Source organism: Coregonus lavaretus (assembly GCF_964263955.1).
Source record: "Coregonus lavaretus genome assembly, contig: HAP1_SCAFFOLD_376, whole genome shotgun sequence".
In the NCBI taxonomy this organism is placed as follows: domain Eukaryota; kingdom Metazoa; phylum Chordata; class Actinopteri; order Salmoniformes; family Salmonidae; genus Coregonus; species Coregonus lavaretus.
The window spans coordinates 342714-355274 of NW_028156104.1; positions in this window are offsets into that span (position 1 = coordinate 342714).

A 12561-nucleotide genomic window follows, 5' to 3' on the forward strand; every position below is an offset into this window, starting at 1 on the left:
AACACGGGACTTACCTTGATAAATAAGGATAAAATAGAACGATAAAAAATGCAAAAATCTTTTCCTGCTCAAAATTAAATTAGGATCCATTCGTGATTCATACAACCCACGGTCAGTGGAATCGCTTTCTCCCCTGCCAGGTAAAATTGAATTTAGCTGTACCATCGATACATTTTTTCTGATACCATGTGGATAATTTTCTCCTCACAGATTTCCTCTCCTTATCTCTCTTTTTCCATTCGGTTTATTCTGGGGGAGCATCCTCGCTCTTTGGATAGGCACCAGCCGCTCCTACCTATTTGCATAATATATGCAAGGTTGGCAGTTAAACTAGAGGCGCGAGGACAGAGATGGACCCGGATCTGATGTGGTGCAATATTTCCACTTTAACATCCAGTGGGAAAGTATGGTTAAATGTGCTTCTAATTTGTGATTGTTGATAGACAGCCTATAGGGCCCAGAATATAAATTCAGTATGGCTAATTTTGGTAAGCCATTTAAACATGTTTGTGTTTTAAATCTAGGATAAATGTGTTTCTAAATGTTATATTTAAGGCACTTGATATTTGATTTTACACCTGATGCTGTCGCATATCTGAAATGTGGCTACAGCTATTCCTACCGGTAACAACTAATCTACTGCCTCGACAGCGCCCTCGTGTGTTCGGTATATCAGTATATTACATATATTACTGCACAACATGCACGGAGAGAGAGAGAGAGAGAGAGACAGAGTGACAGAGAGAGAGAGAGATACAGCGAGAGAGACAGAGAGAGAGACAGAGAGAGAGACAGAGAGAGAGAGAGAGAGAGAGATAGAGAGAGCGAGACAGAGAGAGAGAGAGAGAGAGACAGAGACAGAGAGAGACAGAGAGAGAGAGAGAGAGAGAGAGAGAGAGAGAGACAGAGACAGAGAGAGACAGAGAGAGAGAGAGAGAGAGAGAGAGAGATTTAATTGTACATTGCTAAACACATTTTCATCAATCAGATTTCATTTGAACATACCTTTTATAAAGATTGAGCAAAACATGGACCTGAACACCCTAAAGAGCCAGCCTCAACATAGACCTGAACACCCTAAAGAGCCAGCCTCAACATGGACATGAACACCCTAAAGAGCCAGTCTCAACATATACCTGAACACCCTAAAGAGCCAGTCTCAACATAGACCTGAACACCCTGAAGAGCCAGCTTTAACATGGACCTGAACACCCTAAAGAGCCAGTCTCAACATAGACCTGAACACCCTAAAGAGCCAGTCTCAACATAGACCTGAACACCCTAAAGAGCCAGCCTTAACATGGACCTGAACACCCTAAAGAGCCAGTCTCAACATGGACCTGAACACCCTAAAGAGCCAGCCTTAACATGGACCTGAACACCCTAAAGAGCCAGTCTCAACATGGACCTGAACACCCTAAAGAGCCAGTCTCAACATGGACCTGAACACCCTAAAGAGCCAGCCTCAACATGGACATTAACACCATAAAGAGCCAGTCTCAACATGGACCTGAACACCCTAAAGAGTCAGTCTCAACATGGACCTGAACACCCTAAAGAGCCAGTCTCAAAATGGACCTGAACACCCTAAAGAGCCAGTCTCAACATGGACCTGAACACCCTAAAGAGCCAGTCTCAACATGGACCTGAACACCCTAAAGAGCCAGTCTCAACATGGACCTGAACACCCTAAAGAGCCAGTCTCAACATGGACCTGAACACCCTAAAGAGCCAGTCTCAACATGGACCTGAACACCCCAAAGAGCCAGTCTCAACATAGACCTGAACACCCTAAAGAGCCAGTCTCAACATGGACCTGAACACCATAAAGAGCCAGCCTCAACATGGACCTGAACACCCTAAAGAGCCAGTCTCAATATGGACCTGAACACCCTAAAGAGCCAGCCTCAACATGGACATTAACACCATAAAGAGCCAGTCTCAACATGGACCTGAACACCCTAAAGAGCCAGTCTCAACATGGACCTGAACACCCTAAAGAGCCAGTCTCAACATGGACCTGAACACCCTAAAGAGCCAGTCTCAACATGGACCTGAACACCCTAAAGAGCCAGTCTAAACATGGACCTGAACACCATAAAGAGCCAGCCTCAACATGGACCTGAACACCCTAAAGAGCCAGTCTCAACATGGACCTGAACACCCTAAAGAGCCAGCCTCAACATGGACATTAACACCATAAAGAGCCAGTCTCAACATGGACCTGAACACCCTAAAGAGCCAGTCTCAACGTGGACCTGAACACCCTAAAGAGCCAGTCTCAACATAGACCTGAACACCCTAAAGAGCCAGCCTCAACATGGACCTGAACACCCTAAAGAGCCAGTCTCAATATGGACCTGAACACCCTAAAGAGCCAGTCTCAACATGGACCTGAACACCCTAAAGAGCCAGCCTCAACATGGACCTGAACACCCTAAAGAGCCAGTCTCAACATAGACCTGAACACCCTAAAGAGCCAGCCTTAACATGGACCTGAACACCCTAAAGAGCCAGTCTCAACATGGACCTGAACACCCTAAAGAGCCAGCCTTAACATGGACCTGAACACCCTAAAGAGCCAGTCTCAACATGGACCTGAACACCCTAAAGAGCCAGCCTTAACATGGACCTGAACACCCTAAAGAGCCAGTCTCAACATGGACCTGAACACCCTAAAGAGCCAGCCTCAACATAGACCTGAACACCATAAAGAGCCAGTCTCAACATGGACCTGAACACCCTAAAGAGCCAGTCTCAACATGGACCTGAACACCCTAAAGAGCCAGCCTCAACATGGACCTGAACACCCTAAAGAGCCAGTCTCAACATAGACCTGAACACCCTAAAGAGCCAGCCTTAACATGGACCTGAACACCCTAAAGAGCCAGTCTCAACATGGACCTGAACACCCTAAAGAGCCAGCCTCAACATGGACCTGAACACCCTAAAGAGCCAGTCTCAATATGGACCTGAACACCCTAAAGAGCCAGTCTCAACATGGACCTGAACACCCTAAAGAGCCAGCCTCAACATGGACCTGAACACCCTAAAGAGCCAGTCTCAACATAGACCTGAACACCCTAAAGAGCCAGCCTTAACATGGACCTGAACACCCTAAAGAGCCAGTCTCAACATGGACCTGAACACCCTAAAGAGCCAGCCTTAACATGGACCTGAACACCCTAAAGAGCCAGTCTCAACATGGACCTGAACACCCTAAAGAGCCAGCCTCAACATAGACCTGAACACCATAAAGAGCCAGTCTCAATATGGACCTGAACACCCTAAAGAGCCAGTCTCAACATGGACCTGAACACCCTAAAGAGCCAGCCTCAACATGGACCTGAACACCCTAAAGAGCCAGTCTCAACATAGACCTGAACACCCTAAAGAGCCAGCCTCAACATGGACATTAACACCATAAAGAGCCAGTCTCAACATGGACCTGAACACCCTAAAGAGCCAGTCTCAACATGGACCTGAACACCCTAAAGAGCCAGTCTCAACATGGACCTGAACACCCTAAAGAGCCAGTCTCAACATGGACCTGAACACCCTAAAGAGCCAGTCTAAACATGGACCTGAACACCATAAAGAGCCAGCCTCAACATGGACCTGAACACCCTAAAGAGCCAGTCTCAACATGGACCTGAACACCCTAAAGAGCCAGCCTCAACATGGACATTAACACCATAAAGAGCCAGTCTCAACATGGACCTGAACACCCTAAAGAGCCAGTCTCAACGTGGACCTGAACACCCTAAAGAGCCAGTCTCAACATAGACCTGAACACCCTAAAGAGCCAGCCTCAACATGGACCTGAACACCCTAAAGAGCCAGTCTCAATATGGACCTGAACACCCTAAAGAGCCAGTCTCAACATGGACCTGAACACCCTAAAGAGCCAGCCTCAACATGGACCTGAACACCCTAAAGAGCCAGTCTCAACATAGACCTGAACACCCTAAAGAGCCAGTCTCAACATGGACCTGAACACCCTAAAGAGCCAGTCTCAACATGGACCTGAACACCCTAAAGAGCCAGCCTTAACATGGACCTGAACACCCTAAAGAGCCAGTCTCAACATGGACCTGAACACCCTAAAGAGCCAGCCTCAACATAGACCTGAACACCATAAAGAGCCAGTCTCAACATGGACCTGAACACCCTAAAGAGCCAGTCTCAACATGGACCTGAACACCCTAAAGAGCCAGCCTCAACATGGACCCGAACACCCTAAAGAGCCAGTCTCAACATAGACCTGAACACCCTAAAGAGCCAGCCTTAACATGGACCTGAACACCCTAAAGAGCCAGTCTCAACATGGACCTGAACACCCTAAAGAGCCAGCCTCAACATGGACCTGAACACCCTAAAGAGCCAGTCTCAATATGGACCTGAACACCCTAAAGAGCCAGTCTCAACATGGACCTGAACACCCTAAAGAGCCAGCCTCAACATGGACCTGAACACCCTAAAGAGCCAGTCTCAACATAGACCTGAACACCCTAAAGAGCCAGCCTTAACATGGACCTGAACACCCTAAAGAGCCAGTCTCAACATGGACCTGAACACCCTAAAGAGCCAGCCTTAACATGGACCTGAACACCCTAAAGAGCCAGTCTCAACATGGACCTGAACACCCTAAAGAGCCAGCCTCAACATAGACCTGAACACCATAAAGAGCCAGTCTCAACATGGACCTGAACACCCTATAGAGCCAGTCTAGGGTAACAGTGGAGAAAACAAAAACCTTTAGGAAGAAGTAAACCTTGAGAGGAACTCGACCCTAGGGAAGGAACCAATCCACTTCTCTCTCTGGCCAGCTGGGCAAGTTCAGAGGTAGTAAGCTTGCCAAGGTCGGGCAATTGTTCAAATGAAACTCAATACCCAACGAGTAAAACCTTATAAAATGTGGAGTAATAGTGGTCTGGTGGTCATGATCTCAAGTGTAGCATTTGAATGTGAACTGGATGCTTGCCACACAGAGGGCTCTGGTTACAGAGAGAGGAAGTGGGCCTATGTCTGACTGCCTCTCACAGAGAGAAGAGGGCTTTGACCAAATCACCTCAGAGAGTTCCTGGGGCGCTCCCATGTCCCACGCCTGCTTTGTGCCCCTCCGCCATTGTGTGTCTAGTTTCATCAGTTGTAAGGAGACGTGAGCATGGGGGACATGGCGGGAGGAAACTGTGGACAGGGGGACAGGCAGGCAGAGGGGACAGAGGCTTTGTTAGGTCAGAATAGAAGCCCTATGATGAGATGAACATGAACACACACACCAGATCTCTCTCTCTCTCTCTCTCTCTCTCTCTCTCTCTCTCTCTCTCTCTCTCTCTCTCTCTCTCTCTCTCTCTCTCTCTCTCTCTCTCTCTCTCTCTCTCTCTCCCTCCCTCCCTCCCTCTCCCTCTCTCTCTCCCTTCCCTCTGCATCCATCTTTCTCTCTTTCCCCGTCTCTCTCATATAAGGGGTCTGAACGCATCCCCCTGTAGTGGGTGAGATTGCTTCCCTCCCTGTGTGCTACAGGCTTTTGTTATCTCCCCTGGCCCTGCTGAAAGCCTGGCGCCCGCTTTGTGCCCACTATGCAATGGTGAGAGTAGAGTTCAGGTTGGTCATGATGAACCTGACCCTACAGTGGTGAGAGTAGAGTTCAGGTTGGTTATGATGAACCTGACCCTACAGTGGTGAGAGTAGAGTTCAGGTTGGTTATGATGAACCTGACCCTACAGTGGTGAGAGTAGAGTTCAGGTTGGTTATGATGAACCTGACCCTACAGTGGTGAGAGTAGAGTTCAGGTTGGTTATGATGAACCTGACCCTACAGTGGTGAGAGTAGAGTTCAGGTTGGTTATGATGAACCTGACCCTACAGTGGTGAGAGTAGAGTTCAGGTTGGTTATGATGAACCTGACCCTACAGTGGTGAGAGTAGAGTTCAGGTTGGTTATGATGAACCTGACCCTACAGTGGTGAGAGTAGAGTTCAGGTTGGTTATGATGAACCTGACCCTACAGTGGTCAGAGTAGAGTTCAGGTTGGTTATGATGAACCTGACCCTACAGTGGTGAGAGTAGAGTTCAGGTTGGTTATGATAAACCTGACCCTCCAGTGGTGAGAGTAGAGTTCAGGTTGGTTATGATGAACCTGACCCTACAGTGGTGAGATTAGTTCACTCAGGTTGGTTATGATGAACCTGACCCTACAGTGGTGAGAGTAGAGTTCAGGTTGGTTATGATGAACCTGACCCTACAGTGGTGAGAGTAGAGTTCAGGTTGGTTATGATGAACCTGACCCTACAGTGGTGAGAGTAGAGTTCAGGTTGGTTATGACGAACCTGACCCTACAGTGGTGAGATTAGTTCACTCAGGTTGGTTATGATGAACCTGACCCTACAGTGGTGAGAGTAGAGTTCAGGTTGGTTATGATGAACCTGACCCTACAGTGGTGAGAGTAGAGTTCAGGTTGGTTATGATGAACCTGACCCTACAGTGGTGAGAGTAGAGTTCAGGTTGGTTATGATGAAGCTGACCCTACAGTGGTGAGAGTAGAGTTCAGGTTGGTTATGATGAACCTGACCCTACAGTGGTGAGAGTAGTTCACTCAGGTTGGTTATGATGAACCTGACCCTACAGTGGTGAGAGTAGAGTTCAGGTTGGTTATGATGAACCTGACCCTACAGTGGTGAGAGTAGAGTTCAGGTTGGTTATGATGAACCTGACCCTACAGTGGTGAGAGTAGAGTTCAGGTTGGTTATGATGAACCTGACCCTACAGTGGTGAGATTAGTTCACTCAGGTTGGTTATGATGAACCTGACCCTACAGTGGTGAGAGTAGAGTTCAGGTTGGTTATGATGAACCTGACCCTACAGTGGTGAGAGTAGAGTTCAGGTTGGTTATGATGAACCTGACCCTACAGTGGTGAGAGTAGAGTTCAGGTTGGTTATGATAAACCTGACCCTCCAGTGGTGAGAGTAGTTCACTCAGGTTGGTTATGATGAACCTGACCCTACAGTGGTGAGAGTAGAGTTCAGGTTGGTTATGATGAACCTGACCCTACAGTGGTGAGAGTAGAGTTCAGGTTGGTTATGATGAAACTGACCCTACAGTGGTGAGAGTAGAGTTCAGGTTGGTTATGATGAACCTGACCCTACAGTGGTGAGATTAGTTCACTCAGGTTGGTTATGATGAACCTGACCCTACAGTGGTGAGAGTAGAGTTCAGGTTGGTTATGATGAACCTGACCCTACAGTGGTGAGAGTAGAGTTCAGGTTGGTTATGATGAACCTGACCCTACAGTGGTGAGAGTAGAGTTCAGGTTGGTTATGATGAACCTGACCCTACAGTGGTGAGAGTAGAGTTCAGGTTGGTTATGATGAACCTGACCCTACAGTGGTGAGAGTAGAGTTCAGGTTGGTTATGATGAACCTGACCCTACAGTGGTGAGAGTAGAGTTCAGGTTGGTTATGATGAACCTCACCCTACAGTGGTGAGAGTAGAGTTCAGGTTAGTTATGATGAACCTGACCCTACAGTGGTGAGAGTAGAGTTCAGGTTGGTTATGATGAACCTGACCCTCCAGTGGTGAGAGTAGTTCACTCAGGTTGGTTATGATGAACCTGACCCTACAGTGGTGAGAGTAGTTCACTCAGGTTGGTTATGATGAACCTGACCCTACAGTGGTGAGAGTAGAGTTCAGGTTGGTTATGATGAACCTGACCCTACAGTGGTGAGAGTAGAGTTCAGGTTGGTTATGATGAACCTGACCCTACAGTGGTTAGAGTAGAGTTCAGGTTGGTTATGATGAACCTGACCCTACAGTGGTGAGAGTAGAGTTCAGGTTGGTTATGATGAACCTGACTCTACAGTGGTGAGAGTAGTTCACTCAGGTTGGTTATGATGAACCTGACCCTACAGTGGTGAGAGTAGAGTTCAGGTTGGTTATGATGAACCTGACCCTACAGTGGTGAGAGTAGAGTTCAGGTTGGTTATGATGAACCTGACCCTACAGTGGTGAGAGTAGAGTTCAGGTTGGTTATGATGAACCTGACCCTACAGTGGTGAGATTAGTTCACTCAGGTTGGTTATGATGAACCTGACCCTACAGTGGTGAGAGTAGAGTTCAGGTTGGTTATGATGAACCTGACCCTACAGTGGTGAGAGTAGTTCACTCAGGTTGGTTATGATGAACCTGACCCTACAGTGGTGAGAGTAGAGTTCAGGTTGGTTATGATGAACCTGACCCTACAGTGGTGAGAGTAGAGTTCAGGTTGGTTATGATGAACCTGACCCTACAGTGGTGAGAGTAGAGTTCAGGTTGGTTATGATGAACCTGACCCTACAGTGGTGAGATTAGTTCACTCAGGTTGGTTATGATGAACCTGACCCTACAGTGGTGAGAGTAGAGTTCAGGTTGGTTATGATGAACCTGACCCTACAGTGGTGAGAGTAGAGTTCAGGTTGGTTATGATGAACCTGACCCTACAGTGGTGAGAGTAGAGTTCAGGTTGGTTATGATGAACCTGACCCTACAGTGGTGAGATTAGTTCACTCAGGTTGGTTATGATGAACCTGACCCTACAGTGGTGAGAGTAGAGTTCAGGTTGGTTATGATGAACCTGACCCTCCAGTGGTGAGAGTAGTTCACTCAGGTTGGTTATGATGAACCTGACCCTACAGTGGTGAGAGTAGAGTTCAGGTTGGTTATGATGAACCTGACCCTACAGTGGTGAGAGTAGTTCACTCAGGTTGGTTATGATGAACCTGACCCTACAGTGGTGAGAGTAGAGTTCAGGTTGGTTATGATGAACCTGACCCTACAGTGGTGAGAGTAGAGTTCAGGTTGGTTATGATGAACCTGACCCTACAGTGGTGAGAGTAGAGTTCAGGTTGGTTATGATGAACCTGACCCTACAGTGGTGAGATTAGTTCACTCAGGTTGGTTATGATGAACCTGACCCTACAGTGGTGAGAGTAGAGTTCAGGTTGGTTATGATGAACCTGACCCTACAGTGGTGAGAGTAGAGTTCAGGTTGGTTATGATGAACCTGACCCTACAGTGGTGAGAGTAGAGTTCAGGTTGGTTATGATGAACCTGACCCTACAGTGGTGAGATTAGTTCACTCAGGTTGGTTATGATGAACCTGACCCTACAGTGGTGAGAGTAGAGTTCAGGTTGGTTATGATGAACCTGACCCTACAGTGGTGAGAGTAGAGTTCAGGTTGGTTATGATGAACCTGACCCTACAGTGGTGAGAGTAGAGTTCAGGTTGGTTATGATGAAGCTGACCCTACAGTGGTGAGAGTAGAGTTCAGGTTGGTTATGATGAACCTGACCCTACAGTGGTGAGAGTAGAGTTCAGGTTGGTTATGATGAACCTGACCCTCCAGTGGTGAGAGTAGTTCACTCAGGTTGGTTATGATGAACCTGACCCTACAGTGGTGAGAGTAGAGTTCAGGTTGGTTATGATGAACCTGACCCTACAGTGGTGAGAGTAGTTCACTCAGGTTGGTTATGATGAACCTGACCCTACAGTGGTGAGAGTAGAGTTCAGGTTGGTTATGATGAACCTGATCCTACAGTGGTGAGAGTAGAGTTCAGGTTGGTTATGATGAACCTGACCCTACAGTGGTGAGAGTAGAGTTCAGGTTGGTTATGATGAACCTGACCCTACAGTGGTGAGATTAGTTCACTCAGGTTGGTTATGATGAACCTGACCCTACAGTGGTGAGAGTAGAGTTCAGGTTGGTTATGATGAACCTGACCCTACAGTGGTGAGAGTAGAGTTCAGGTTGGTTATGATGAACCTGACCCTACAGTGGTGAGAGTAGAGTTCAGGTTGGTTATGATAAACCTGACACTCCAGTGGTGAGAGTAGTTCACTCAGGTTGGTTATGATGAACCTGACCCTACAGTGGTGAGAGTAGAGTTCAGGTTGGTTATGATGAACCTGACCCTACAGTGGTGAGAGTAGAGTTCAGGTTGGTTATGATGAACCTGACCCTACAGTGGTGAGAGTAGAGTTCAGGTTGGTTATGATGAACCTGACCCTACAGTGGTGAGATTAGTTCACTCAGGTTGGTTATGATGAACCTGACCCTACAGTGGTGAGAGTAGAGTTCAGGTTGGTTATGATGAACCTGACTCTACAGTGGTGAGAGTAGAGTTCAGGTTGGTTATGATGAACCTGACCCTACAGTGGTGAGAGTAGAGTTCAGGTTGGTTATGATGAACCTGACCCTACAGTGGTGAGAGTAGAGTTCAGGTTGGTTATGATGAACCTGACCCTACAGTGGTGAGAGTAGAGTTCAGGTTGGTTATGATGAACCTGACCCTACAGTGGTGAGAGTAGAGTTCAGGTTGGTTATGATGAACCTGACCCTACAGTGGTGAGAGTAGAGTTCAGGTTGGTTATGATGAACCTGACCCTACAGTGGTGAGAGTAGAGTTCAGGTTGGTTATGATGAACCTGACCCTACAGTGGTGAGAGTAGAGTTCAGGTTGGTTATGATGAACCTCACCCTACAGTGGTGAGAGTAGAGTTCAGGTTGGTTATGATGAACCTGACCCTACAGTGGTGAGAGTAGAGTTCAGGTTGGTTATGATGAACCTGACCCTCCAGTGGTGAGAGTAGTTCACTCAGGTTGGTTATGATGAACCTGACCCTACAGTGGTGAGAGTAGTTCACTCAGGTTGGTTATGATGAACCTGACCCTACAGTGGTGAGAGTAGAGTTCAGGTTGGTTATGATGAACCTGACCCTACAGTGGTGAGAGTAGAGTTCAGGTTGGTTATGATGAACCTGACCCTACAGTGGTGAGAGTAGAGTTCAGGTTGGTTATGATGAACCTGACCCTACAGTGGTGAGCGTAGAGTTCAGGTTGGTTATGATGAACCTGACCCTCCAGTGGTGAGAGTAGTTCACTCAGGTTGGTTATGATGAACCTGACCCTACAGTGTTGAGAGTAGAGTTCAGGTTGGTTATGATTAACCTGACCCTACAGTGGTGAGAGTAGTTCACTCAGGTTGGTTATGATGAACCTGACCCTACAGTGGTGAGAGTAGAGTTCAGGTTGGTTATGATGAACCTGACCCTACAGTGGTGAGAGTAGAGTTCAGGTTGGTTATGATGAACCTGACCCTACAGTGGTGAGATTAGTTCACTCAGGTTGGTTATGATGAACCTGACCCTACAGTGGTGAGAGTAGAGTTCAGGTTGGTTATGATGAACCTGACCCTACAGTGGTGAGAGTAGAGTTCAGGTTGGTTATGATGAACCTGACCCTACAGTGGTGAGAGTAGAGTTCAGGTTGGTTATGATGAACCTGACCCTCCAGTGGTGAGAGTAGTTCACTCAGGTTGGTTATGATGAACCTGACCCTACAGTGGTGAGAGTAGAGTTCAGGTTGGTTATGATGAACCTGACCCTACAGTGGTGAGAGTAGAGTTCAGGTTGGTTATGATGAACCTGACCCTACAGTGGTGAGAGTAGAGTTCAGGTTGGTTATGATGAACCTGACCCTACAGTGGTGAGATTAGTTCACTAAGGTTGGTTATGATGAACCTGACCCTACAGTGGTGAGAGTAGAGTTCAGGTTGGTTATGATGAACCTGACCCTACAGTGGTGAGAGTAGAGTTCAGGTTGGTTATGATGAACCTGACCCTACAGTGGTGAGAGTAGAGTTCAGGTTGGTTATGATGAACCTGACCCTACAGTGGTGAGAGTAGAGTTCAGGTTGGTTATGATGAACCTCACCCTACAGTGGTGAGAGTAGAGTTCAGGTTGGTTATGATGAACCTGACCCTACAGTGGTGAGAGTAGAGTTCAGGTTGGTTATGATGAACCTGACCCTCCAGTGGTGAGAGTAGTTCACTCAGGTTGGTTATGATGAACCTGACCCTACAGTGGTGAGAGTAGTTCACTCAGGTTGGTTATGATGAACCTGACCCTACAGTGGTGAGAGTAGAGTTCAGGTTGGTTATGATGAACCTGACCCTACAGTGGTGAGAGTAGAGTTCAGGTTGGTTATGATGAACCTGACCCTACAGTGGTGAGAGTAGAGTTCAGGTTGGTTATGATGAACCTGACCCTACAGTGGTGAGAGTAGAGTTCAGGTTGGTTATGATGAACCTGACCCTCCAGTGGTGAGAGTAGTTCACTCAGGTTGGTTATGATGAACCTGACCCTACAGTGTTGAGAGTAGAGTTCAGGTTGGTTATGATTAACCTGACCCTACAGTGGTGAGAGTAGTTCACTCAGGTTGGTTATGATGAACCTGACCCTACAGTGGTGAGAGTAGAGTTCAGGTTGGTTATGATGAACCTGACCCTACAGTGGTGAGAGTAGAGTTCAGGTTGGTTATGATGAACCTGACCCTACAGTGGTGAGATTAGTTCACTCAGGTTGGTTATGATGAACCTGACCCTACAGTGGTGAGAGTAGAGTTCAGGTTGGTTATGATGAACCTGACCCTACAGTGGTGAGAGTAGAGTTCAGGTTGGTTATGATGAACCTGACCCTACAGTGGTGAGAGTAGAGTTCAGGTTGGTTATGATGAACCTGACCCT